Consider the following 22,492-nt stretch of genomic DNA (forward strand, 5'->3'; position numbering starts at 1 on the left):
TTTGGAGTTGGACTTTTTTTTGCAGAAGATCAATTTTCAAAATTCATGCCAAATCAGGGACCTTGCATTTAAAAATTTTGAAAAAGAAATCAGTGGGTTCATTTTTTCTTACAAAATGATTCTGAAAGGTCAATTTTCAAAATTCATGCCAAATCTGGGATCTTGCGTTTAAAAATTTTGAAAAAAAATCAGTGTGTAGATTTTCTCTCAGAAAATGACCTGAGTATGTTTTTTTGTCGGATTTAATACCTCGATAGGGTACGTTCCTTCCTCCCAATTTGAGTCGAGGAAAAAACCAAATCCTCAAATCAAAAAAAATAAAATAAAATAAAAAAGTTGTCTGATTAATGGTTTTTGGATTTTCGTAGGGGCTAATTTAGAAATTCGCAGGGTCTTTTTGATAGGATAGCAGCCCCTTTTAGCCTCTTAATAAGCACTTAAATTTAAAAAAAAAATCAGAAGGTCGTGTAATCACTAATCAATGATTTTTAAAATTTTTAAAAATAGGTAATAAATAATTTTGAAATCCGTTTCACTTTTTTGATACATGCTCCCTCTATGCCCTAAAAAATATGCCTCAAAATTTCAAAAAAATGGATTTTGTGTAATTTATGGTTTGTTGTATTTTCAGGGGTGATTATTTTTAATTTTGTATTACTTTTTTAGAAAGCCCCCCCCCCACTTCAAAGCCTCACAATATGTTCAAAAAAATGTTTTCAATTAAAAATTCGTCAATTTGTGGTTTGTTGACGTTTCGAAGGCGCTGATTTTGAATTACAACTAATTTTTTCGAAATACACCCCTTCATGCCCCACAATATGCCCCAAAAATTCAAAAAAAAAATCAAAAATTCGTGTGACCTATAGTTTGTTTATATTTCAGGGGTGATGGTTTAGAATCTCAGTTTATTTTTTCGATACAAATTTCTTTATGTCTCACAATAAACTCCGAAATTTTAAGGGGAAAAAATTGAAAAATCGTGTGATCCTTGAATTATGTTGGGGGTTTGGGTGTGCTGATTTCGAATTTCGACTTATTCTTTTGATATACGTCCCTTTAAGTTCCATAGCGAGTCACAGTTTTTTTTTTAAATTGAAAATTTGTATGCACTGTGGTTTGATGGGTTTTTAGATGTGCTTATTTAGAATTTCAAATTCCTTAATTTGATACATTCCCCTTCAAGTCCAAAAATATGCCCCAAAATTTGGTAAAAATGAGTAAGTCGTGTGACCTATGGTTTGTTGATGTTTCAGAAGTGCTAATTTCGAATTTCAACTCACCTTTTTCAATATCAGTCCCTTATGCCCCACAATAAACCTCAAAATTGAAAAAAAAATGAAAAATTGTGTGACCTATGGTTTGTTTGGGTTTCTTGAGTGCGGATTTCGAATTTTAAGCTGCTTTTTCGGTACGAGCTCTGCAAACCCTACATCGAGCTCTAAAGCTCACAAAAAATTTAAAATTTGTATGACCTGTGCCTTGTTGTGATGGTTTTGGGGGTACTGATTTCGAATTTTGAATTTATTTTTCGTTTAAAGCCCCCTGAGCTCTTCAAGGACCCCAATTTTCAAAAAGAATTGAAAAATTTGCGTATTTTATTTATTTTAATGTATTTAAAAATGTAGGTGGGCGTTTCTTAAATGGTAAAGTCAAATCAAATGCTTATAAAATGTCATATTTTGAAAATTTTGGACTGGTTTCTGTGGATTTTAATGAAAGTTCTGTCATTTTTTTCAAAATCCCACCTTATAATATTTTTCATTTGAGAAATTTTTTACTTTTTGTTGGGTTTTTAAATATTATCGATTTTTTAATCGATTTTCATGATGTTTATAATCATTTTCTGCAATTTTGAGCAGTTTTTACTAATTTTTTTGAGCTTTTCAAATTTTTCATCAATTTTTGAGGCGTTTTATAAAATTTGATTATTCAATTTTTAAAATTTATGAGAAAAGCTGTGGCGTTAATTTCGTCAATTTCAATGGTAGGTTCATTTTCATTTTTTCAAAAAATGAATATCGAACTTTAAGTATTCATCTCATTGGATTAAATTTCTCATAACTTAGAATTTTCTTGTTCACTCCAGTGTAAAAAAAATCGTTTAATTTTCATAATTTCAATTTACTTTTTGTATTCCAAATAGTGAGTGATTTTATGATTGTGTGCCAAAAATGTAGCTGGAGCTCGTCCTCGTCCTGATGAATCGTAACTCTTGATGAACAACTTGTGAAATCTATGAGGAAGAGGACGAGGACTGAGGAGGGGGAGGAGAATTATGAATTTCATTATAATTTCAACTATAGTTAGGTACTTATAGTATGTACTCTTGTAGCCTCGTACTTTCGATCAATAATTTTTGATTGAAAATGTCTTCTGTTTGAACATCATTTTGGTGCTGAGATCATTCTGAGGTAAAGTGAAATCGATGCTCTGGAAAAAGAGACCCGCTGACTCGTTTTTATTTTCACATTAGACGATCTAGATTACCCAAAAATCAAACACAACAAAATTACATTGTAATCGTATAAGAAGTCCCTTCCCCTCACATCCCACTGCACATCTCAATCAGACTACATGTATTCTAATGGGCTTGCTTATGGAAACCTGAAGTAAACAAACATACCCGAATAATTACTCGTAATTACGTTCACGATCGCGATCGAATTCTGGCGCGTAAATTAATCGATTCAAAACAGAAGCGACGAGGCGAGAGCAGGGTAACGAGTGGCGGATTCTTGATTCAAATTCACCGAAGTCATTTGGACTACTGACCTTAAAACACGACAGCGCGCGGCCGCGGCGCAATGATTTTAGAATTGTAGATCAATTATAGACTGACTCCTTTTTTTTATATCTCTTTTCTTTTCGCTTCTTCTTTCACTACAGAGCGCAACTTTTTTAATGGCGCTTCGATGATTTCATGGTCTCGAAGGTTAAACGTTTCGATTTGTTTGTTTATGCGGTGGCGGCGGCCGCAGCGGCAGCGTGATACGGAATCTCGATGTATACGGTAATTGATTTCGTTTACATAAGCTGGTTTTCCTAGTGCTAGGTCATCCATCGCGTATCCTCTCTCCTTTCTTTTATCTCTTTCTCGCGGTTTATTTATTTATTTATTTTCATTTCTATTTGTGTGGAAGAATTCGAATGTTTCCACTTCCAGCGTTCCAGACTTCCAGCCCACAGTAGCACTCTACTTGTCGAAAATTTCACGTAATCAAAATACCAATGAGATGGTGTCGTTCTCATATACCCACCTAACCTACTCCATGTTTATCTTAATACATACGTAATTAAAACAATCCAAAGAAGTATACCTACCTTTATTACCGCCAATAAACCTTGAAATTAGTTGTAAACGTGCTACTTTTTATTCACTTTGTACGTATACTTATATAAAAAAAAAAGTAAATAAATAAAGTAAAAGAAGAAGCGACTACCTGTGTGTGACCAAGAAATCGCGTTTTACTTGCCTGAATCTGAATACCTACTACAACACAAGCCAGGTAAAATGATACTCGTTTGATATCCAGGTTCCAATTATCGAGAGAGAGAGAATTTCGGGTGTTGATTAATTCGAGTCGACGATGGAGCAAAAAATATTGTAGATGAGTTGCGAGATTATAATATGCTTACGAGCTGGAGTATAAGCTCAAAATTGGATTATTAATCGTAATTTGGAGTATTTTTTTTTTTTTTTTTTGTTAGTTGGCGAATTGAAATAGGTAGTTGATAGATGACCTAAAGTGTTTAAATATTCTAGAATAATTCTAATGACCGGATTTTTTTATTGTTTGTTTTGCAGGTTCTCTCAAATGAGGTTGAAATTGTAGATTTTGCGGACATCCAACTCAACAAACCATAAAGTGAGTACTCGAATTGAGATTTGATTTTTTTTTTGGTGGTGGAGATTCGAGGAAAATATTTTGTACCTACAACTTATTTGAAGAAATGAAATAGTTTTCTTGAGGTTCGATTCGAAAAACGAAAAAGGAGTTGAAATAGTCTATTTTTGTAGTTATTTGAAGTCCATTTGTATTTGAGAATTGCGATGTGGAGGGACCACAACCTTAGGAAGTTATATTGGGGTACTATTACATTTTCCCCCTACCTCCCCCCTTTTTACCTGGTCGTTCGAAGAAACGTTGATTAGGATGTCGAGAATTCAAAGACTATGCCCTACAAACTCAGCAAACAAAATTTCAGACGCAGAATGATTCGCCAAAAATTATTCAATTCGTTCGTGAATGATTCACCAAAAATTAAGTAGATGAATCGATTCGTTCGCGAACGAGTCACTTAAACGAATCAATTCGTTTGCGAATGATTTACTAAAAAATTATTCAATTCGTTCGTGAATGATTCACCAAAAATTGAGTAAATGAATCGATTCCTTCGCGAACGAGTCACTTATACGAATCAATTTGTTTGCGAATGATTCACTAAACAATAATTTAATTCGTTCGTGAATGATTCACCAAAAATTAAGTAAATGAATCGATTCGTTCGCGAACGAGTCACTTACACAAATCAATTCATTTGCGAATGATTCACTAAAAAATTATTCAATTTGTTCGTGAATGATTCACCAACAATTAATCAATTCGTTCGCAAATTATTCATAAAAAATATTCAATTCGTTCGCGAATGATTCATTAAAAAATTATTCAATTCGTTTGCGAATGATTCACTAAAAATTAAGTAAATGAATCGATTCGTTCGCGAACGAGTCACTTATACGAATCAATTCGTTTGCGAGTGATTCATTAAAAAATTATTCAATTCGATCGTGAATGATTCACCAAAAATTAAGTAAATGAATCGATTCGTTCGCGAACGAGTCGCTTACACAAATCAATTCGTTCGCGAATGATTCACTAAAAAATCATTCAATTTGTTCGCAATGATTCACCAACAATTAATTAATTCGCTCGCGAATGATTCACTAAAAAATTAATCAATTCGTTCGCGAATGATTCACTGAAAAATGAATCAATTCGTTCGCGAATGATTCGCTGAAAAATGAATCAATTCGTTCGCGAATGATTCACTAAAAAATCTTCAATTTGTTCGTGAATGATTCATCAAAAATCAAGTAAATGAATCAATTCGTTCGCGAATGATTCACTGAAAAATTAATCAATTCGTTCGCGAATGATTCGCTGAAAAATTAATCAATTCGTTCGCGAATGATTCGCTGAAAAATTAATCAATTCGTTCGCGAATGATTCACTAAAAAATCTTCAATTTGTTCGTGAATGATTCATCAAAAATCAAGTAAATGAATCAATTCGTTCGCGAACGAGTCACTTATACGAATCAATTCGTTCGCGAATGATTCACCAACAATTATTCAATTCGTTCGCGAATAATTCACTGAAAAATTAATCAATTTGTTCGCGAATAATTCGCTTAAAAATTAATCAATTCGTTCGCGAATGATTCATAAAAAATTATTCAATTCGTTCGCGAATGATTCACTGAAAAATTGTTCCATTCGTTCACGAATGATTCACCAACAATTAATCAATTCGTTCGTGAACGATTCACTAAAAATTGAATATTTCGTTCGCGAATGATTCACCTAGAAATCAATCAATTTGTTCAATCACCAATCGGTTGTGAATGATTCGATTCGATTCGATTCACTTCGCTTGAAAACAGATCAATTTTAAGTTTCAGAAAAACCGAATCAATCGTAAATCAATTGATCCTTTCGCGAATGATTCACCGAGAAATCAATCAATTTATTAATCACTAATCGTTCGTGAATGATTCGATTCGATTGTAAATAGATGAATTTGCTGTAGGTACAGATGCTTCAAAATGAGTGAATCAATTCGTTCGTAAAATCAAATTCTTTCAATATTCTTGGGGTATGCAGATTGCAGATGCACTGACTTTTGTGAGCCCAGATACCTACTTCTTATCAGTTGCTTTGGTCGCTCCTCAAAAATTTACGTCCCACCTAAAGTTGAGAATGCTGGTCAAAAAAACGCTCTTGAGGTGTTCTCCAGTCGCTTGGAAATCGGCCCAAATGCGGAATAAACTTGCTAAATGGATTGAAAATTAGCCATAAGTTGATTTTCAGCTACCCAAATTAATTTCCACGCTTTCTGTAGAAAATTTAAAATTCTAGAAAAATCGAAAATCGCGCTGGAGGTTCCTAAATGTCTAGAAATGATTAAATTCGCATTTCAAAAAATATTTTCATGGATAAAATGAAAATACAGGTATGAGGCATGTGAGTGAATTTCAAAAATTAAAAAATACACTTGAGTTGTTCGCCTAGAAATTGTTCCAAATATTTATAAATTTATCTACTAAATAGATCGAGAATAAGCCACACAACTCGATTTTTTGCGGCCTATAAATAAAATTTCTACACCTTTTGGATAAATCGAAAATCAGGATGGAGGCTCCAGAATGGCTCGAAATGTCAAAATTTAGATTCGAGAGGGGTTAGTTGATTTTTGACAACATAGAGCAATTCGTGAAAATTTCAAAATTTCTCGACGAACAACAAAGTTTGATTTTTTGGATTTTTTTCATATAAATATCTTGGTAAAAAAGAAGTACTTGACGTATCCGCCCTAAAAATTGGCTCGAATATGAATAAAACATTTTCTATGCATTCTGGGGAAATTTTAAAATTTTACATGAATCGAAAATCGTGCTGGAGACTTTAGAATAGCCAGAAATGGTGAAATTCGGTTCAGAGAAGTTGATATTGAGTTCGAGAGTCGAGATTATTGCTGAAAAAGTATATATTAAAAAAAACATAAATCACTGAAAATTATGAATTTGGATTTTTCAAAAATCAAAGGGCCCTCTTCACAGTAGTTTTTTTCAGGATCAGCAATAAAAACACAAAAAACCCCATTTACGATAAAAATTTTCCATTTCATTAACTAAGTAATCCATTTTTCAAGAGAAAATCCCTTCACTGCCTCCCGTAGCTACATTGGTTTCTCGTATAGAACCCCCCCCCCCGTTGGATTTTGAAAGAAATGACCTAGATCGACACAGAATCTCAAATTCGATATGTGTAATTCTTTCCAAAACTGGTCGAGTACTGGGTAAGGGCTGAAGCGAAAAAACCACAATTTTTTCGAAAATTCCTTCTCTTTGATATTCAATATTCACTCCTTCAGAAGCACCTCCGGAGCTAAAATTTTTCCTGACTGAATTTCAACTCATAATGAAAGTCCAAACATTACTTTCTTCGATCTCAACACCCCGCAGAGCAAATCATCAAGATCGCTTCCGATGATTAGCGAATCTCCTTCATCATCATATTATCATAATTAATAATACAGTCGATCGGACGAAATAAACGACGCTTTACACTTCGAATGGTGCACTATAGGTACCTATCTTATTTCCACACCCGGTTCAGTGAAAGCTGCAACCTACTGCAACAGCTACAAACGACGATGATATAATAGAAAAGTGAAAATACGAGTACATCCGAATGAAAATGAAAATATAAAAGAAAAGATGGCGAAAAAAAATGTGAAAAATCATTTACCTATAGCCAGATAGAGTTTTTGACAATCTTTGGCAAGGCTGTGCAGCTGTACAATGATACTCGAGTTTTGTCGGATGTTCAATTTCCACATCGAAAAGATGCAATATTTATGTCGAAAGCAGTATAATAAAAAATAATTATAAACGATTCTACGATGTTGAGGAAACATCTGTAATAGACGTTACAAGATGTTCTCGAAGGAGGTACCTACCTATTCATTCCTACTGCAGAGCTCGAGTATTTAAAAATAGGCGAAAATATTCCGTTACAATATTAATTCGAGTTTGGTAAAAATAAAAGCGATAATTAGTAGTTCCGGCAGGTACTCTCACAGGAGCGCAGCAGCAAATAACGCGATGATTTGACGAGAGTATTAAATTATATCTACCACGTAGAGGAGGGGCGGAGGTGGAAGCCGAGAAGAGCTAGACCACGTGAGAAAAATATAAACAATAGATTCCATATACACAGACAAAAAGGCGCTCACGAAATACAAGAAATGAAAAAAAATGTGTAGAATAATGTTTAAGATTACGTGTTTGCTTAATAGGTATACTGTATCTGGTACCTATATGTACGAGTACTATGGTGAGCGAAGACAATGTGAAGTGTGGATATTGTCTCTTGGGTATATCTTAACTATCTGCTGCTGATACACCGAGAGTGAAAAGAATTATGAAAACTGCGAACGTGTGTGTGTACTTCACTTCTACACACACGCGTTGCTCGCTGCTCGCGTATATATCAAAAGAAATATTACCGTTTGATGAAAAAATACAATGGAAAGTTAATAAATTGAGGCACTTTCTTAGCGCAGCTTTACGTGCAGGTACCTCTGTCTGTACATATACCGACAGACACTTGTCTATAATATACGAATATTCTCACACGTAATATGGACCGGAGCGGTGCCCGTGCGGCTTCGCCAATGTGTAATATATGAAGGTGGGCGGTTTTCAAAACGCCTCTAGTTTATCAATTTGCCGCGCTCACTTAGAACCGCTGCTGTAACGGGAACCCGAGTCGACCGATGATGATGCTCAGGCCCTGGCCATGAATTGCAAAAAAATTTAAATTCGTGTGTGCTTTCACCGCAGGCCATACGATGTCATTCTATGACCGTATGAGCTATCCCTGCACTCCTGCAGAACTGTAGAGAGAGATGAGTAAAGCAAAAAAATGCAACAAGTGGTTCGTTGTTCGTTCCTGTAACAGGATCGTTTCCTGTGACGATAGATGAGAGATGACGCTTCCAAGTCGGATATTTTATTCGTCTGAGGTACTACTGGAGAGTTGGTATGTAGGTGAACGGATCATGGACCGGTGAAGTGGACGTTATGTCAGCGTAATTGGCTTTTGTGTGGCACTAGAGTATGCGACAGACTTCATATGTTGACGTGTGAGAGACTCGAGTCGAGTGTACAGGAGTTGAATGCCGTTTCAGGCAGTTTTCAACTGATTGATTCAAAAAGAGTCATTCCTTGTCAATTCGACCAAGAAGTGGTAAGGGGGAGGGGGGTCGGCGATTTTTTTAAAATTTTTTCTGTGGAAAGACCTTCCGAAGAGATGACCAATGGCGCAAATCGCTGCCCTGTAGCCCTTTTTTGAAGGCTGCCAGGGGGTGTCAAATTTTTCAGTGAACTTGAAATATCATCCATTTCAGCATTAGATTACTCGATAACCGCGATACCTACCAAAATTGATTTTTTTCCAATAGGTAGGGGTTTTGAAAGGCTTTTTGGTGATATCATAAAAATCAGTGTTGCCACATTTTTTTGTACGAAAAATTAGCTCGAAAAGTTTCAAAACGTAGTTTTTATATCGTTCTGATTCTCAAAAATTCTGAAAAAAATATATTAAGTATGGACAACTTTTCATGCTGAACAACGTATCAAAAAATTGGGATGGAATTATGTCGTGAAGTCAATTTAAAAAAATTGAAAATTTGCGAAAAAAATGCGATTTTTTTATTCAAAAGATGAAAAAAAGTTTTGAGTGGTGAAGTTGACCCATTTGACCCCTATTTTTACATATCCGTTGAAAAAGTTGAAAAACCCCTTGTGATTTTCATCAACTTTTTATGAAATACGTCAGATAGAGGTCAAAATAAGGCAACAGAATGAATTTAAACTTTTTTTGATGTATGAAATTGAAAATTGAATTTTTTCGAATTTTGATTTTTTTTGTGATGAGTTCATTTCATCGAGTGAAAGGGTTTTTTCAACTTTTTCAACGGATACGCAAAAATAGGGGTCAAATGGGTCAATTTCACCACTCAAAACTATTTTTCATGTTTTGAATAAAAAAATCGCATTTTTTCGCAAACTTTCGATTTTTTAAATCTACTTTTCGACATAATGCCATCCCAATTTTTTGATATGTTGATCAGCATGAAAAGTTGTCCATAATATATTTTTTTCAGAATTTTTGAGACTCGAAACGATATGAAATCTACATTTTGAAACTTTTCAAGCAAATTTTTCTTATACGAAAAAAAGTGGCAACACTGATTTTTATGATACCATCAAAAAGCCTTTCAAACCCCATACCTATTGGAAAAAAATCCATTTTGGTATAGTTATCGAGTAATCCACTTCTGAAATGGATGATATTAATTCAAGTTCACTGAAAAATTTGACACCCCCTGGCAGCCTTTAAAAAGGGCTACAGGGCTGCGATTTGCGCCATTGGTCATCCCTTCGGAAGGGTATTCCACAGAAAAAATTTCAAAAAAATCGTCGACCCCCCCTCCCCCTCCTTCCCTTTACCACTTCTTGGTCGAATTGACGTGGAATGGCCCAAACGTGATTCGAAAATAAAGGTTCATGAGAGGGTGATGACCTTGAATTTTTTCAAATCTTCGTCACCTCAGCAACGACCTTAAAATCTATTTTTGATTTCGAAAAGTTCAAATCGATTTGCAGAAAAATGGAATCCACAAGTGGTAATTCAAGAGTAACTTTTTGAAATGTGATTAAATTATGGTGCCAATATCCTTACATTCAAGACAATCAATTCCTCGTAAATTACCTTCAATTTACTCAATTTTTTGGCAAGATACTCTATAAATTAAGTCAGCGCACATTTTGTAAAAATATTTTCTATTTTTGTTTTATGTTATAAAATATGTACGAAATAACTCACTTTTGAAGAAAACCCCATCCTGGGTCTCCCAAACGATGTCGACCCTTTTGAATGACCTCCTCTCAAAAATAGAAAGAAATCAAACCTAAATAAAGAAATTTTGAAAATTTTTCATCAAAGGGAGGTGCTACCTATTTAGAAAATTTTCGACCTGGGACTGGAAAATTTTACTTTGTTTTAACCAATTTTTTACATCCTATGTAAGAATCATTTCTCGTAATTTTTTTACACTCCGATACAGTGCAGGTTTTCAGGATGGAGGGGAGGGGGGTTGGGTGGTCACTTTTTGAGCTTTTAATACGTAAAACTTTCAAAAAAATTGAAAAATTTGATCAATTTTAAGTAAGTATATAGAGTATCTAGATCTAGACTGTTAGGAGCTTGAAAAGAAATTATATGACGAATTCTTGGCAAACTTTCGAAAATGAATTTTTGACATTTTGTCAGACTTATTTAGAAGACTTGAAAAAAAATGTAGTTGAGTTTCTATCAACGAAATTTTGATTAAATTGTGAGAACTTTGAATAAAGTCAATAAAGTGCTAAAAGCTTTCAACAATTTTTTCTGATATTTTTTTCAGACTTTTTTCAAAATGTGAAGTTCTAAGCGTTGAGTTGACTTGCGCAAGAAACATATCCACGATTTAAACCTTTCCTGAGAAAGGAGACTTTCCCTTCATAAGTAGGAACCCATATCTCCTCTTCAGGGGCACCTTTGGAGCTAAAATTTTTTTCTGAGTGATTTTTGATTCGAAATGGTACCTACTGAAATAATTGGTCAAAATCATACGACATTTTTCTCACAATCCAACTTACTCGTGCATATACACATGTGTATAATGTTCTTGTATACATTTTTTTGAACGATGTTTGTGCTTTTTCTTTGCTCCCCCCTCAAAATTGTTGGTTTGTATGTCAAAAAAAGGTTATGAAAAGTTTAGGCTTCCAAATTAAAATTAGGTCGTGCTGAAAAGCCCCCCTCTCCAACCTAAGTTGACAAAATTGTGTTACGTATTTAAAATATTATTCTGCATGACACAGAGGTGGGAAATTTTCAAAAAAATCCCAAGTGATTTACCTATTTAATTTTTCTTGATTTTCTCCAACCCGGGAGGGGGGCGCTCTATAAGAGGAACCAATATAGCTTGGCAGGCTGAAAGTGGAATTTCTCTTGAGAAATGGATGAATTGGAAAAATTCTGAAACAAAAATGTGACATTTTTGCGTAGGAAAATTGGATTTTTTCGTGTTTTTCTTTGTGTCTTAAAAAAATCTGGTGTAAAGAGGGGCCTTCAACTTTTAAAAATTCCAAATTCATTTTCAGAAAAAATGAAGGAAAATAGTCCCAAAACTAATATTCCTCCTTCCCTTCCCTCCAAATTTTACCATTTCTGGCAGTTATAAAGTGTTCTCGCTTCTTTTTCTGAATTTTATTTTCAAGGATCAAAAGCTGAAAAAAAGCACGAAAAAAGGTGAGAATTTTTCATTTTGGATTTTAGTGTTAACCAACCTTGAAAATTAAGAACTAATGTTTTTTTCTTTCATCGGATTGAATCACCAAAGTCTTGAATTTTTTTCATATTTCTTGAGAGTATAAGTAAAAGTAAGGTGCCCTAATACCGACGACTACTCTAATTCCGAACACCTGCCTATTTCATTCAAATGATGCCGAAACTTTTCCGGAAAAAATGTATTCCTATTCCTTTTTCACAGACAAAACGAATGACACCAAAATCGTAATCTTAGATAGAGCAGAAAGTTGTTTTTGAAGAGCCAAAAACTTTTTGGCGCCTCTCACATTGTGTTTTATGACTTCGGTGGTTTATGTGATTTTAATTATGTAAGATATATTTCGAGAATAAAAAAAGACGAGGAATTCAATGAAATAAGAAATTTTCAAATTTGATGAAGTCAAGTAGAAAAAATTTCTCAAAAAAATTTTCTTTTGAAAAGTGCTCTAATTAAAATGTCGACCACCCCATTTTTCTCCTAAATTACAAACAAATCATATTACCTGCACAGTGGCGTAGCCAAGAGGGGGGGGCGAAGGGGGCCATGCCCCCCCCTTGAGAGCGAAAATTTGAAAGAAAACATGCAAATATGGACGTTTTTTCGTTATTTGGACCCATTTTTTCCAAGAATTTTCGCTCTCGCTTCGCTCGAGCAGTAATTTTGCCTTCATTTTCATGAAATCACCACACATTACAATAGATTTCCAGAAAATTACCCCTCATTTCGATTTTTCATGCCTAAAAATCTGGTTTTGCCCCCTCTTTGAGAAAATCCTGGCTACGCCACTGTACCTGCACCTACCTATATATTAGGGTGGATTGAAAAATTTATGCAGTCTTTGATTTTGCTAAAAATTGAAATATCATGTTGAAGATTTAGAGTTGAATTGGCCCCAAAAAATTTTTCAGTTTTCACCTGCCCCTGCTGTGAAACGGTGGCCTCTCAAAGTAGGATCATTTTTTATGTCAGATGGGAACTGTTAAAGGTTGGTAATTTCGAAATTCCCTGGATAAAATGTAAAACCATGTGAAATTTATCAAAAAACCAGATTTTTTCATTTAAAAAATTGTGGAGGGGAGAGGGTTCTAAAAAAAGGTCTCTTTGACACCCTCCACCTTTCGAAAAAATCTTAGAATGTTCAAAGACGTTTGAAAAAAGCGAAAAATTGACTCATAAAATACTGACCCAACGCCCTCCTCCCTCCCAAAAAACATAATTGTTTGATTAATGTCCTATCAAAAGTCTTTCTAAAGTGCTGCTTTTTCATTTTGAAATTTTTTTAGACACCTTGTATGTATTTATAGGTATTTATTTTGCATTAATATGATCGAAACATGGGTTTTCGAGATTGTTTTATGAGGATGGTGCGGCACGTACCCACTGCTTGAAAAATTCTGAAAAATTAATCAGTTGTAGAAAAAACGCTGAAAAATGCAAAAATTATTTTCTCGATCTTCTTCCAGAATTCGGACTTTACCCCGCCCCCTCCAATGAGTATTTGAACTGTTCAAAGTAAATTTTGAGATCATTGTTGAGGGTTTGAAAAAATTGAAAAAAAATTCAGGATCATTGTCCTACAATAGGTACCTTTTCTTTCCCATCAAATTTAGGTCTATTGGTACAAAACAGCCTGAAATGATGTTTTTTTCAAAAATGTTTTTATTTTTTAAGCATTTGTAAATTTTATCGCAGACCATCTTGGGGATCCTTTTACATTAAAAAAAATCGGTTGTACACTGGTGAGGTTTCTTGTTACTTGCATCAAAATCAGGTTACTTTGAAAGTAAATTTTGGGTCCTCCTTTCCTTCAATAAAAGATGAAAAAAATGGCTTCAAACAGGGAGCTTGAAGCCGGATTACTTTTCATCCTTTCATCTGGAATGGACATTCGCTCCAGTGACCCCTAACTCGTGAGGCGAACGTATCCAGTAAGTACCTATAGCATGCCATAACCCGAGACTCTTATCACCACAGTAACGTAGATTATGGTCCATTAACCGGTTCCCAAATGGTCACTTATCCCTCGGACGTGTTATCCCTCCGTAGAGCGCATACGTGATCCCGCGACGAGTTAAATCCGTTAAGTTACGCAACACGACGACGACGGTCATCGTGGATGTATTTCCGATCATCTCGGGAGCTTCAGCTTCTTCATCTCGCGTTGCCTGGTTTTAAAAGCTACAATGACCTATTTCATCGCGCCGCACATAGCGCAATTACACCACAAACTCCCCATAAAACCGTCAAAGAGACGAACAGGAAAAATTTCCTCTATTTGGAACCGGTTCGACTTTGAAATAGTGTACTATAATAACGGCCCCATACGATATGCGACCATAGATAGCATATTATGGTGGCCACATATAGGTAAGGTACGTGCTCACACTAATCGTATGTAAATCTCTCATAACGATAAATTAACGATTACGCGTCTATTGTTAGCCCCCCTATGGACATTGGACAGTGAGAGGTGCTTTACAGGTCCCTTTTACACGCATACCAATATAGGAAATATGTGTAGTATTTCTAAACTTCTACGTCTGCGTACCACGACGCGATGGAAAATTTGACACCTTTGAGACATGACGATGTGCGACATATTCGAACGTTGTATATGCATATCTACTCGTACCATACATATAAGGTGGCTCTGTTTAGCTTTCTTGTCCTCTCTCTTTTTCTTTTTTCCTCACTTACGAGTATGGTTCGGATATCAAATTAAAATCTCATTATCGTCGGCTATTTAACGTGCCCGTCGAAGGACAATCTTTTTAAGAGCAGTTGGCTCGGCCATATAGACACAGGCACCTACCTTTAACTTATCCATGTACAATTTACGAAACGATCTGGACGTAAAATATTTTAATTCCAAGTCGTCGCGCTGCGCCATGCAGCCAGAGCCAGCTCAACACACAGTCCCCATCTATAGCTCTAGCCGTCTCCATCACAAATTATCCTCGCACATGTTGCGCGATATTAATGCCGCAGCCTTATCGAGATACAATAATTCAATTATATGGCCGAGCGTACTTTATGGCTGCTCTAACATTCTGCTATGCCATATTGTACTAGTAGGTATACTTCTCTACCTAGGCTATAGCTACGTACAATGGATATTTTATTTCATTTTTTTTTTACCCAGTCTATTTCAAGTGACAGAGAACGTGCACCTATAAAGAGGAAAAAATGCGGTATCGGTTGGGTGCTGTGGCTGCATTGGCTGCAGCGAGAGTGTAGTATGCAGCATGTATATGTAGATGTTGAGCAGAATGTGCTCCGGCGGTAGCCTGTGGTGTATGGGTATGATATTGTGCATGTCAAAGTGATGGCTTAGCTCGTTTTGGTGTTCTGGTTTTTTGGTAAGAAATTTAAATTTTTTCGTGGATGTTGGTGAAATGCTGAAAAGACGAGATTAGAAGAATTTCTGTCGAATACCTTAACTTGAAATTAGCCAGCTCCTATGTACTAGCCAATGATGATTTTTGACAGCAGAAACACTTTTTCATCTACATCCTGGGAGGGAGTATCGTGAATGGGTCATTCCACGTCAATTCAACCAAGAAGTGGTAAGGGGGGGTCGACGATTTTTATAAAATTTTCCCTGTAGAAAGACCTTTGCAAGTGATGACCAATGGCGCAAATCGCAGCCCTCTAGCCCTTTTTAAAGGCTGCTAGGGGATGTCAAAGTTTTCGATCAAAATGGAACTTTTCCCAATAGTTAGGGGTCTTGAAAGGCTTTTTGGTATGTTTCAAAACGTAGTTTTCATATCATTCCGACTCTTAGAAATTCTGAAAAAAATATATTATGGACAACTTTTCACGCTGAACAACATGTTAAAAAATTGGTGTGGCATTATTTCGTAAAGTCGATTTTGAAAAATTGAAAGTTAGCAAAAAAATGCGATTTTTTGATTTAAAACATGAAAAAAAGTTTTGACTGGTGATGTTGACCTAGTTGACCCCTATTTTTACGTATCTGCGTTAAAAAAGTTGAAAACCCCTGAAAAAATGCTATTTTTTGATTCCCATCCGGTACCGTGGACGAGTATACTCGTCCAGGGGTCAAAATTTTAGCAATAAGTGAGACTTTTATAAGTGACAATTTTAACCGAAGGAAGGGCTTTTTGGAAATTTCTGGCAAAAAAGCGAAATTTTCGGACAAATTTCTGAAAAAAATAAGAGACTTTTTGGAACTTTTCACAAAAAAACCGACAGCTTTTAGCAACTTTGTGAAAAAGTGAGAATTTTTTAATGTTTCACAAAAAGCAAGATTTCTGGAAATAATTTTGGTAAGAAAGTTATGCATAACTAAAACGAGACTTTGGCATCATTTTTAGAAAAAAAGTAAAAATCTTTAGCAATTTTGCTTAAAAAAAAAGAATTTCTCTCCAAAATCAAAAATTTGGCAAATTTTAACAAGAATTGGATATTTTTGAGAATTATTGGTAAACAAGTTACGAGTACCTACATTTCTTAGCTTTCTAATTTTTTTTCTGGGTAAGTACATCAAAATGTTTTTCACAGGTTTTTAAAACTTTTTTGGGTTACATTTTAGTCACTTTTTCGAATTTTTTTAGTTGCTGAAGTTATTTTTTGGATGAAAAATTGGTCAAAAGCACTGAATTTGGTGAAACTTTGATCTTTTTTTTTCAAGTGGCCACTTTTGGATTTTTTCAATTTTGAAATGGCCACTTTTGGGCAAAAAATTGCAATTTTAAAAAGAAATTTTGCCAGGATATTTAAAAGGTAATAAAAACGAGACTTTTTTTTAGCAATGTCAAGTAAAACAGCGAGACTTTTAAATTTATAAAAAGCTAGCATTTTTTGTCAATTGTTGGCTAAAAGCAAGACTTTGATAATTTCAGCAAAAAGTAGGATTTTTGAAAAATTATTGGAAAGAATTTCTGACAGAAAAACGAGACATTAACATAATTTTTTGGGAAAAAAGTATAGAAATGTTCAGCAGTTTTGCTGAAAAAAATGAGAATTTCTGTCGAAAAGCAAAAGTTCGAAAATTCCAACGAAAATTAGATATTTTTGGGAATTATTGGCATAGAAATTAATTATATAATTATGTATTTCTTGGAGATTTTTTTTTTCAAAAAGTGATGCTTTTTTGCAGTTTTTAAGTAAAAAATTGCATTTTTTTGGCAATTTCAAGTAAAAAAGTTGAAATTTTTAGCAATGTTTGGCGAAAAACAAAACTTTTTTTTTTCAAAAATACAATACTTTTCAATTGTTGAGAAAGTGAGATCGTTTCTTACAATTTTTCGGTGAAAAATCGAGAATTTCAGATTTTTTCGGCTAAAACAGGCTTTTAGAAAATTTTTAGGAAAAAAACTAAAACTTTTTTGCCAAATTGGCTAATTTTTAGCAAAAAATACAGTTTATGGAGAATTTTGACAAAATCTGAGATATCGACGATTTCAGCAAAAGGCAGAACTTTAAATAAAAAAATTAAATTTTTGAAAATTTGTAAAAAAAAAGAAAGAAAGTAAGTTTTTCACTCACTGAATTGATTAGAAACGGTTTCAAACCATTTGGAGCAGTTCTGAAACTTTCAAACTAGATTTTTTTTTTTTTTTTTTTGAAAAAAATCATAGTTTCTATCACGGATGTTTTTTGCGTCGGAATGGGGGGTGGGGGTCTTTCCAAAATGTTAAAAACTTGAAGACAGTTAGTCGAGTTTTGAAAACCTGGAAAAAATATAGTCGACTCTGTAACATGGCACATTTAAAAAACTTTGCGAAGTTGACTTTTGAAAATTTGAAGAAAATAAATCTGCTGACTTCCTTACAATACATAAAAATCAGAAAAAAACTTGTTGACTTTCTGACCTTATGTGACACAGAGAGGCGAGGCGGGGGGGGGGGGAGACATCAACAAATTATGAATACTTTTTCAGACCTTTAACAATTTTTTGGCCACCATTGCCAATTTCAAAACATTGAGATAAACAGCCAAAACATTATAATTTTTTTTTGGTATTCCACGTTTCGCCTTTACCAAATACTTGAGAGGAAAACATTTTCAACCGCTCAGCAAAACCCTAGAAGTGGTCTTGAATTTTGATGGCAAAGGTCTAGGTCGACGCAGAGACCATTTTTCCCAAAACATGTTGGGCAGGGGCTAGAGCAAAAAAAAACAGGATTTTTTCAAAAATTCCCCTACTTTGAAGAAATGAAGAACTATATATACCCTTCAGGGTCATCTCAAGAGCCAAAACTTTTTTGGGGTAACTTTCAACTCAAAGTGAAGGTCTCCACTAAATTTGGTCAAAATCCTGCAACATTTTTTTATCGCGATCAACCCGATTGCATGGGTATAAGTATTACTAGGTATATCTTTTCAACACTTTTCGTATTCCCTCCCCTTCCCTCCGCCTTTGTTTTCCAATCAATCAACTCGGATCTCGGAATCGCGAATATGAAATCGTTCCGACACTTTTCCACGTACGTAATATTAATTACAACTCTCACATGTTGCAGCCTCCAAGTAGGTATGCTAAGCTTACTTACGCACAACTTACAATGTGTAGAAAGAAATTAATTAAAAAATATAACCTAATCGTTGTTACCGAATCCTTACGCGAACGATATTTTTATCGCGTACGTCGAATATTACTTATATTATTGGTTCGAAAGATCATTAATCAAAGTAACACTCTCATTACCACCTAACTACCGTTATTCCAGGTAAATATTATAATTAGCTGATCGGAACGCGTATACGATGAAGAATCAGCAACGTCGTCGCGGCCTTAGGCACTGCAGACCGCGGCAGGAGAGCAGGGAGAAACACTAGTCATACATACTTTTACATATGTAACTCACTGCAAGTACATAGTCCTACTCGATTAACGTACTCGTCATTCAACGCCATCAACGATCACGTCGCGTGTTATTTAGAAAGATTCTCTTTGACTTTATACTTAGCTATGTTTAGCTTAAAGGCATCGAGTTATTGCTGATCTTCTCTTTCAATAAAGTCGAAGTAAAAATTTGCCCAGCGAAATTTCCCACTAAAGAGTATACTCGTAGCTTGGTGAAGAAGCCTGCGGAGGCACATTGCACGTTGCCGCGATCAATTTATCACAATAGAGGAGAAGCTCGCATGGTCGGCGCCTCACGCCCCTCTCTCGCTAGCCGAGATGTACGAGTACTTATACTTATATATGTACGTATTCGCAATTCAAAACCAAACACAAAAGCTATCTTATGCATAAATGAAAACAAAACCCTGGTTGATTCGGTCAATCACCTCTTGGCGAGCCTACATCATCTCGCATAATCACGATCTGTAGCGACCTGATCCCCTTCCCAACACATCCCTCCTTGGCAAGTCGGCCCTTTCGGCTAAGATTACTATTTATACATCTTATACTTATAGATGCGTATAGGTACGTGAGGAGACCAAATGCAGCCGCAGGAATATGTCATTTTTGTGCAAATATTTTCCAACTTGCATAATTATTAACATGAGAATGTCTATATTACCTTTGCTGAATGGGAAAATTTTCGAAAATGATTCAAAATTTTTGAAAAATCCATCATATTGAATCGGACTTGTGAGAAATTGTAAAGAACGTGTAATTTTGACAGGAAAAAGGAAAATTTTTAAGATACTGAGACAAGAATGCAAGAACGTTGCCTTGAAAAAAGTGTAAAAATTTTAATTTTGATTGAAAAAGTTTTTTCTTTAAGCCAAAATCTCGTAAGTAATCAACTAATTTCAAAAATTATAAGTTTTTCTAATTTTGTCAAAAAAGTTGAACTCTTTTTTAAAACCTCGGAAAATCACATTTCGATTGAAAAAAATTAGGTACCTATGATTAAATCATCAAAATTTTGAATCAAAAACACAAAAATTTTTAATTTGCTGTAAATTTTCAATTTTTATGCTCAAAGCACAAATGCGAGAAAAAAATCCTTCGTTCAATTTTTGCTTTTTACAAAACGTTGAAATTTTCAAAACGAAATCTGAAAAACTGGAATTTTGAGAAAAAAAAGTTTCCTAGATTTTGGAAGCGATTTCGAGTCTGTGCATCCGAAAAGTTATCTATTTTTGGGTTCAAAATTGACAAAAAATTGTCCAAAAATGAGCAAAAAACGCGATTGGGCAACTACAATCTTGAAAATAGTCTTTTTCTGGTCGTATAAGTTGAGTCTCCCAAGGTTTGGGTACGATTTCGAGTCTGTGTTCGGAAGGGTTTTTTGGAGCCCAAAATTTTCAAAAAAATTTGCCCAAAAATGGACGAGAAATTCGATTGAAGAGCTACAATTTCAGGAATCGTTTTTTTTCGTCGAAATACGAATTTTAGACGATTCCAAAAAATGTAGCAGCCCATGGGCTGCATTTTTTGACTTTTTTTGGTAAATTTTTCAAAAATATTGGGCCCAAAAAATGCTTTTTAAGATACGCACACTCAAACTTGGGTTCAAAGTTTAGGAAACTGGACTTGTGAGTAGAAAAGACGAAACCAAAAGTCGTAGCTGCCCGATTGCATTTTTTTCGACCATTTCTGGACAGTTATTTGAAAATTTTGCGCCCAGAAAATACCGTTCCGGATACGCAGACTCGAAATTGCATCTACACCCTAAAAAACTTGACTTGTGACTAGAAAAGACGATTCCCAAAATTGTAACGGCCCAATCGCATTTTCCGACTATTTTTGACAATTTTTTTGAAAATTTTTGGTACAAAAATACTATTTTAGATGCGTAGACTCAAAATTTGGCCCAAACTTCAGTAACCCCGACTTGTGTCTAAAAGAAACGATACCCAAAGTTGCAGCTGTCCAATCGCATTTTTCGCACACTTTTGGACAATTTTTTGGAATTATTGGGGCTCAAAAAATACCCTTTCAGACTGGAAACCGCCACCAATCCTCAGAAAATTCGATTTATGACTAGAAAAGACAATTTTCAAAGTTGTAGATCATTTTTTGGACAATTTTTTGAAAATTTTTGAGCTAAAAACACTGTCTCGGATGTGCAGACCCGAAATCGCTCCTAAACTTTAAGAAACTCGACTTATGACCAGAAAAAACTTGATTCTATCACGTTTTCTTTGATAACAAATTTTTCTAATGTCATTTTTTCGAAAACTGTATTCATAATGATGAATTTCCCAACGTAACTTTCTCTAACGCATTTTCTTCAACACAATTTCTTCTAAAAGACAAATTTGAGAAATTTTGATTTTTTAAACATGTTTTTCAACTTTGGGGATCTTTACACAAGAGGACCAATATTATATGGGTAGGGGGCCGAAGGAAGCTGTTTATTGAACATGTGAAAGGAGTTATTTAGAAATGTTTTGACCAGAAAATGAAAAATTTTCAAAATTTTAGTACAAATCTGAATTTTATATTTTTAGACCGAAAATTGAGTAAATGAATCGATTCTTTCGCGAACGAGTAACTTATACGAATCAATTCGTTCACGAATGATTCACAAAAAATGATTCAATTCGTTCGTGAATGATTCAACAAAAATTGAGTAAATGAATCAATTCGTTCGCGAACGAGTCACTTACACGAATCGATTCGTTCGCGAACGAGTCACTTATACGAATCGATTCGTTCGCGAACGAGTCACTTGTACGAATCGATTCGTTCGCGAATGAATGTATTGTTTAAAAAAAGTGGATTAATTCGTTCGTAAAAGATTTTTATTTTACGAAAAGTCGGTCTTCTCTTCTCAAGTTTTTTACCTTGAAATTGCCAATAAAAACTCGAAAACAGAAAGTTTCGTTTTTTTAAGCCAGAAATTAACGAAAAAGCTTCACTTTCTTACCAGTAATTTTCGAAAAGTTCGGCTTTTTGTTAAAATTGTCAGAGTTTGCGTTTTTCTAAAAAAATTTTAAAATTCTTGCTGTTTTTAGTAATTAAAAAGTCTCGCTTTTTTACTTGAAATTGCCAAAAAAAAAGTATCGTTTTTTTTACCTAAAAACTGCAAAAAAGATTCATTTTTAGAAAAAAATGTCTACTTACTTAATTGTAAGAAATGTAGGTAATTTCTTTGCCAATAATTTCTAAAAATATCTGATTCTTGTTGAAATTGTCAAATTTTTGATTTTGGCAGAAATTCTTTTTTTTGTTGTCAAAATTACAAATTTTTAAAATTTTTTTGCAAAAATTATGCCAATAGCCTCGTTTTTTTTGCCAGAAATTGTCAAAAACCATCACCTTCTTACCAATAATTTCCATAAAAATCTTGCTTTTTGCTGCGTCCACCCAACCCCCTCACCCCCCAAATTTTTTTATTTCACTAATCGCTGTCGAGTCTTTAAACCCCCTTCTTGGC

The 22,492-nt window shown here is 34.6% G+C and overlaps 1 protein-coding gene across 1 annotated transcript in view; it reads left to right on the forward strand.

Annotated features, from left to right (window-relative positions):
- Nucleotides 1-22,492, forward strand: part of LOC135837545 (metabotropic glutamate receptor 6) — a 105,167-nt gene that overhangs the window by 57,889 nt on the left and 24,786 nt on the right. The window contains exon 6 of the mRNA XM_065352855.1: nt 3,806-3,866. The gene's annotated coding sequence lies outside the window, so the exon portion shown is untranslated. The remainder of the gene's footprint in view (nt 1-3,805; nt 3,867-22,492) is intronic.

This window comes from Planococcus citri, chromosome 2 (assembly GCF_950023065.1).
Source record: "Planococcus citri chromosome 2, ihPlaCitr1.1, whole genome shotgun sequence".
Classification (NCBI taxonomy): domain Eukaryota; kingdom Metazoa; phylum Arthropoda; class Insecta; order Hemiptera; family Pseudococcidae; genus Planococcus; species Planococcus citri.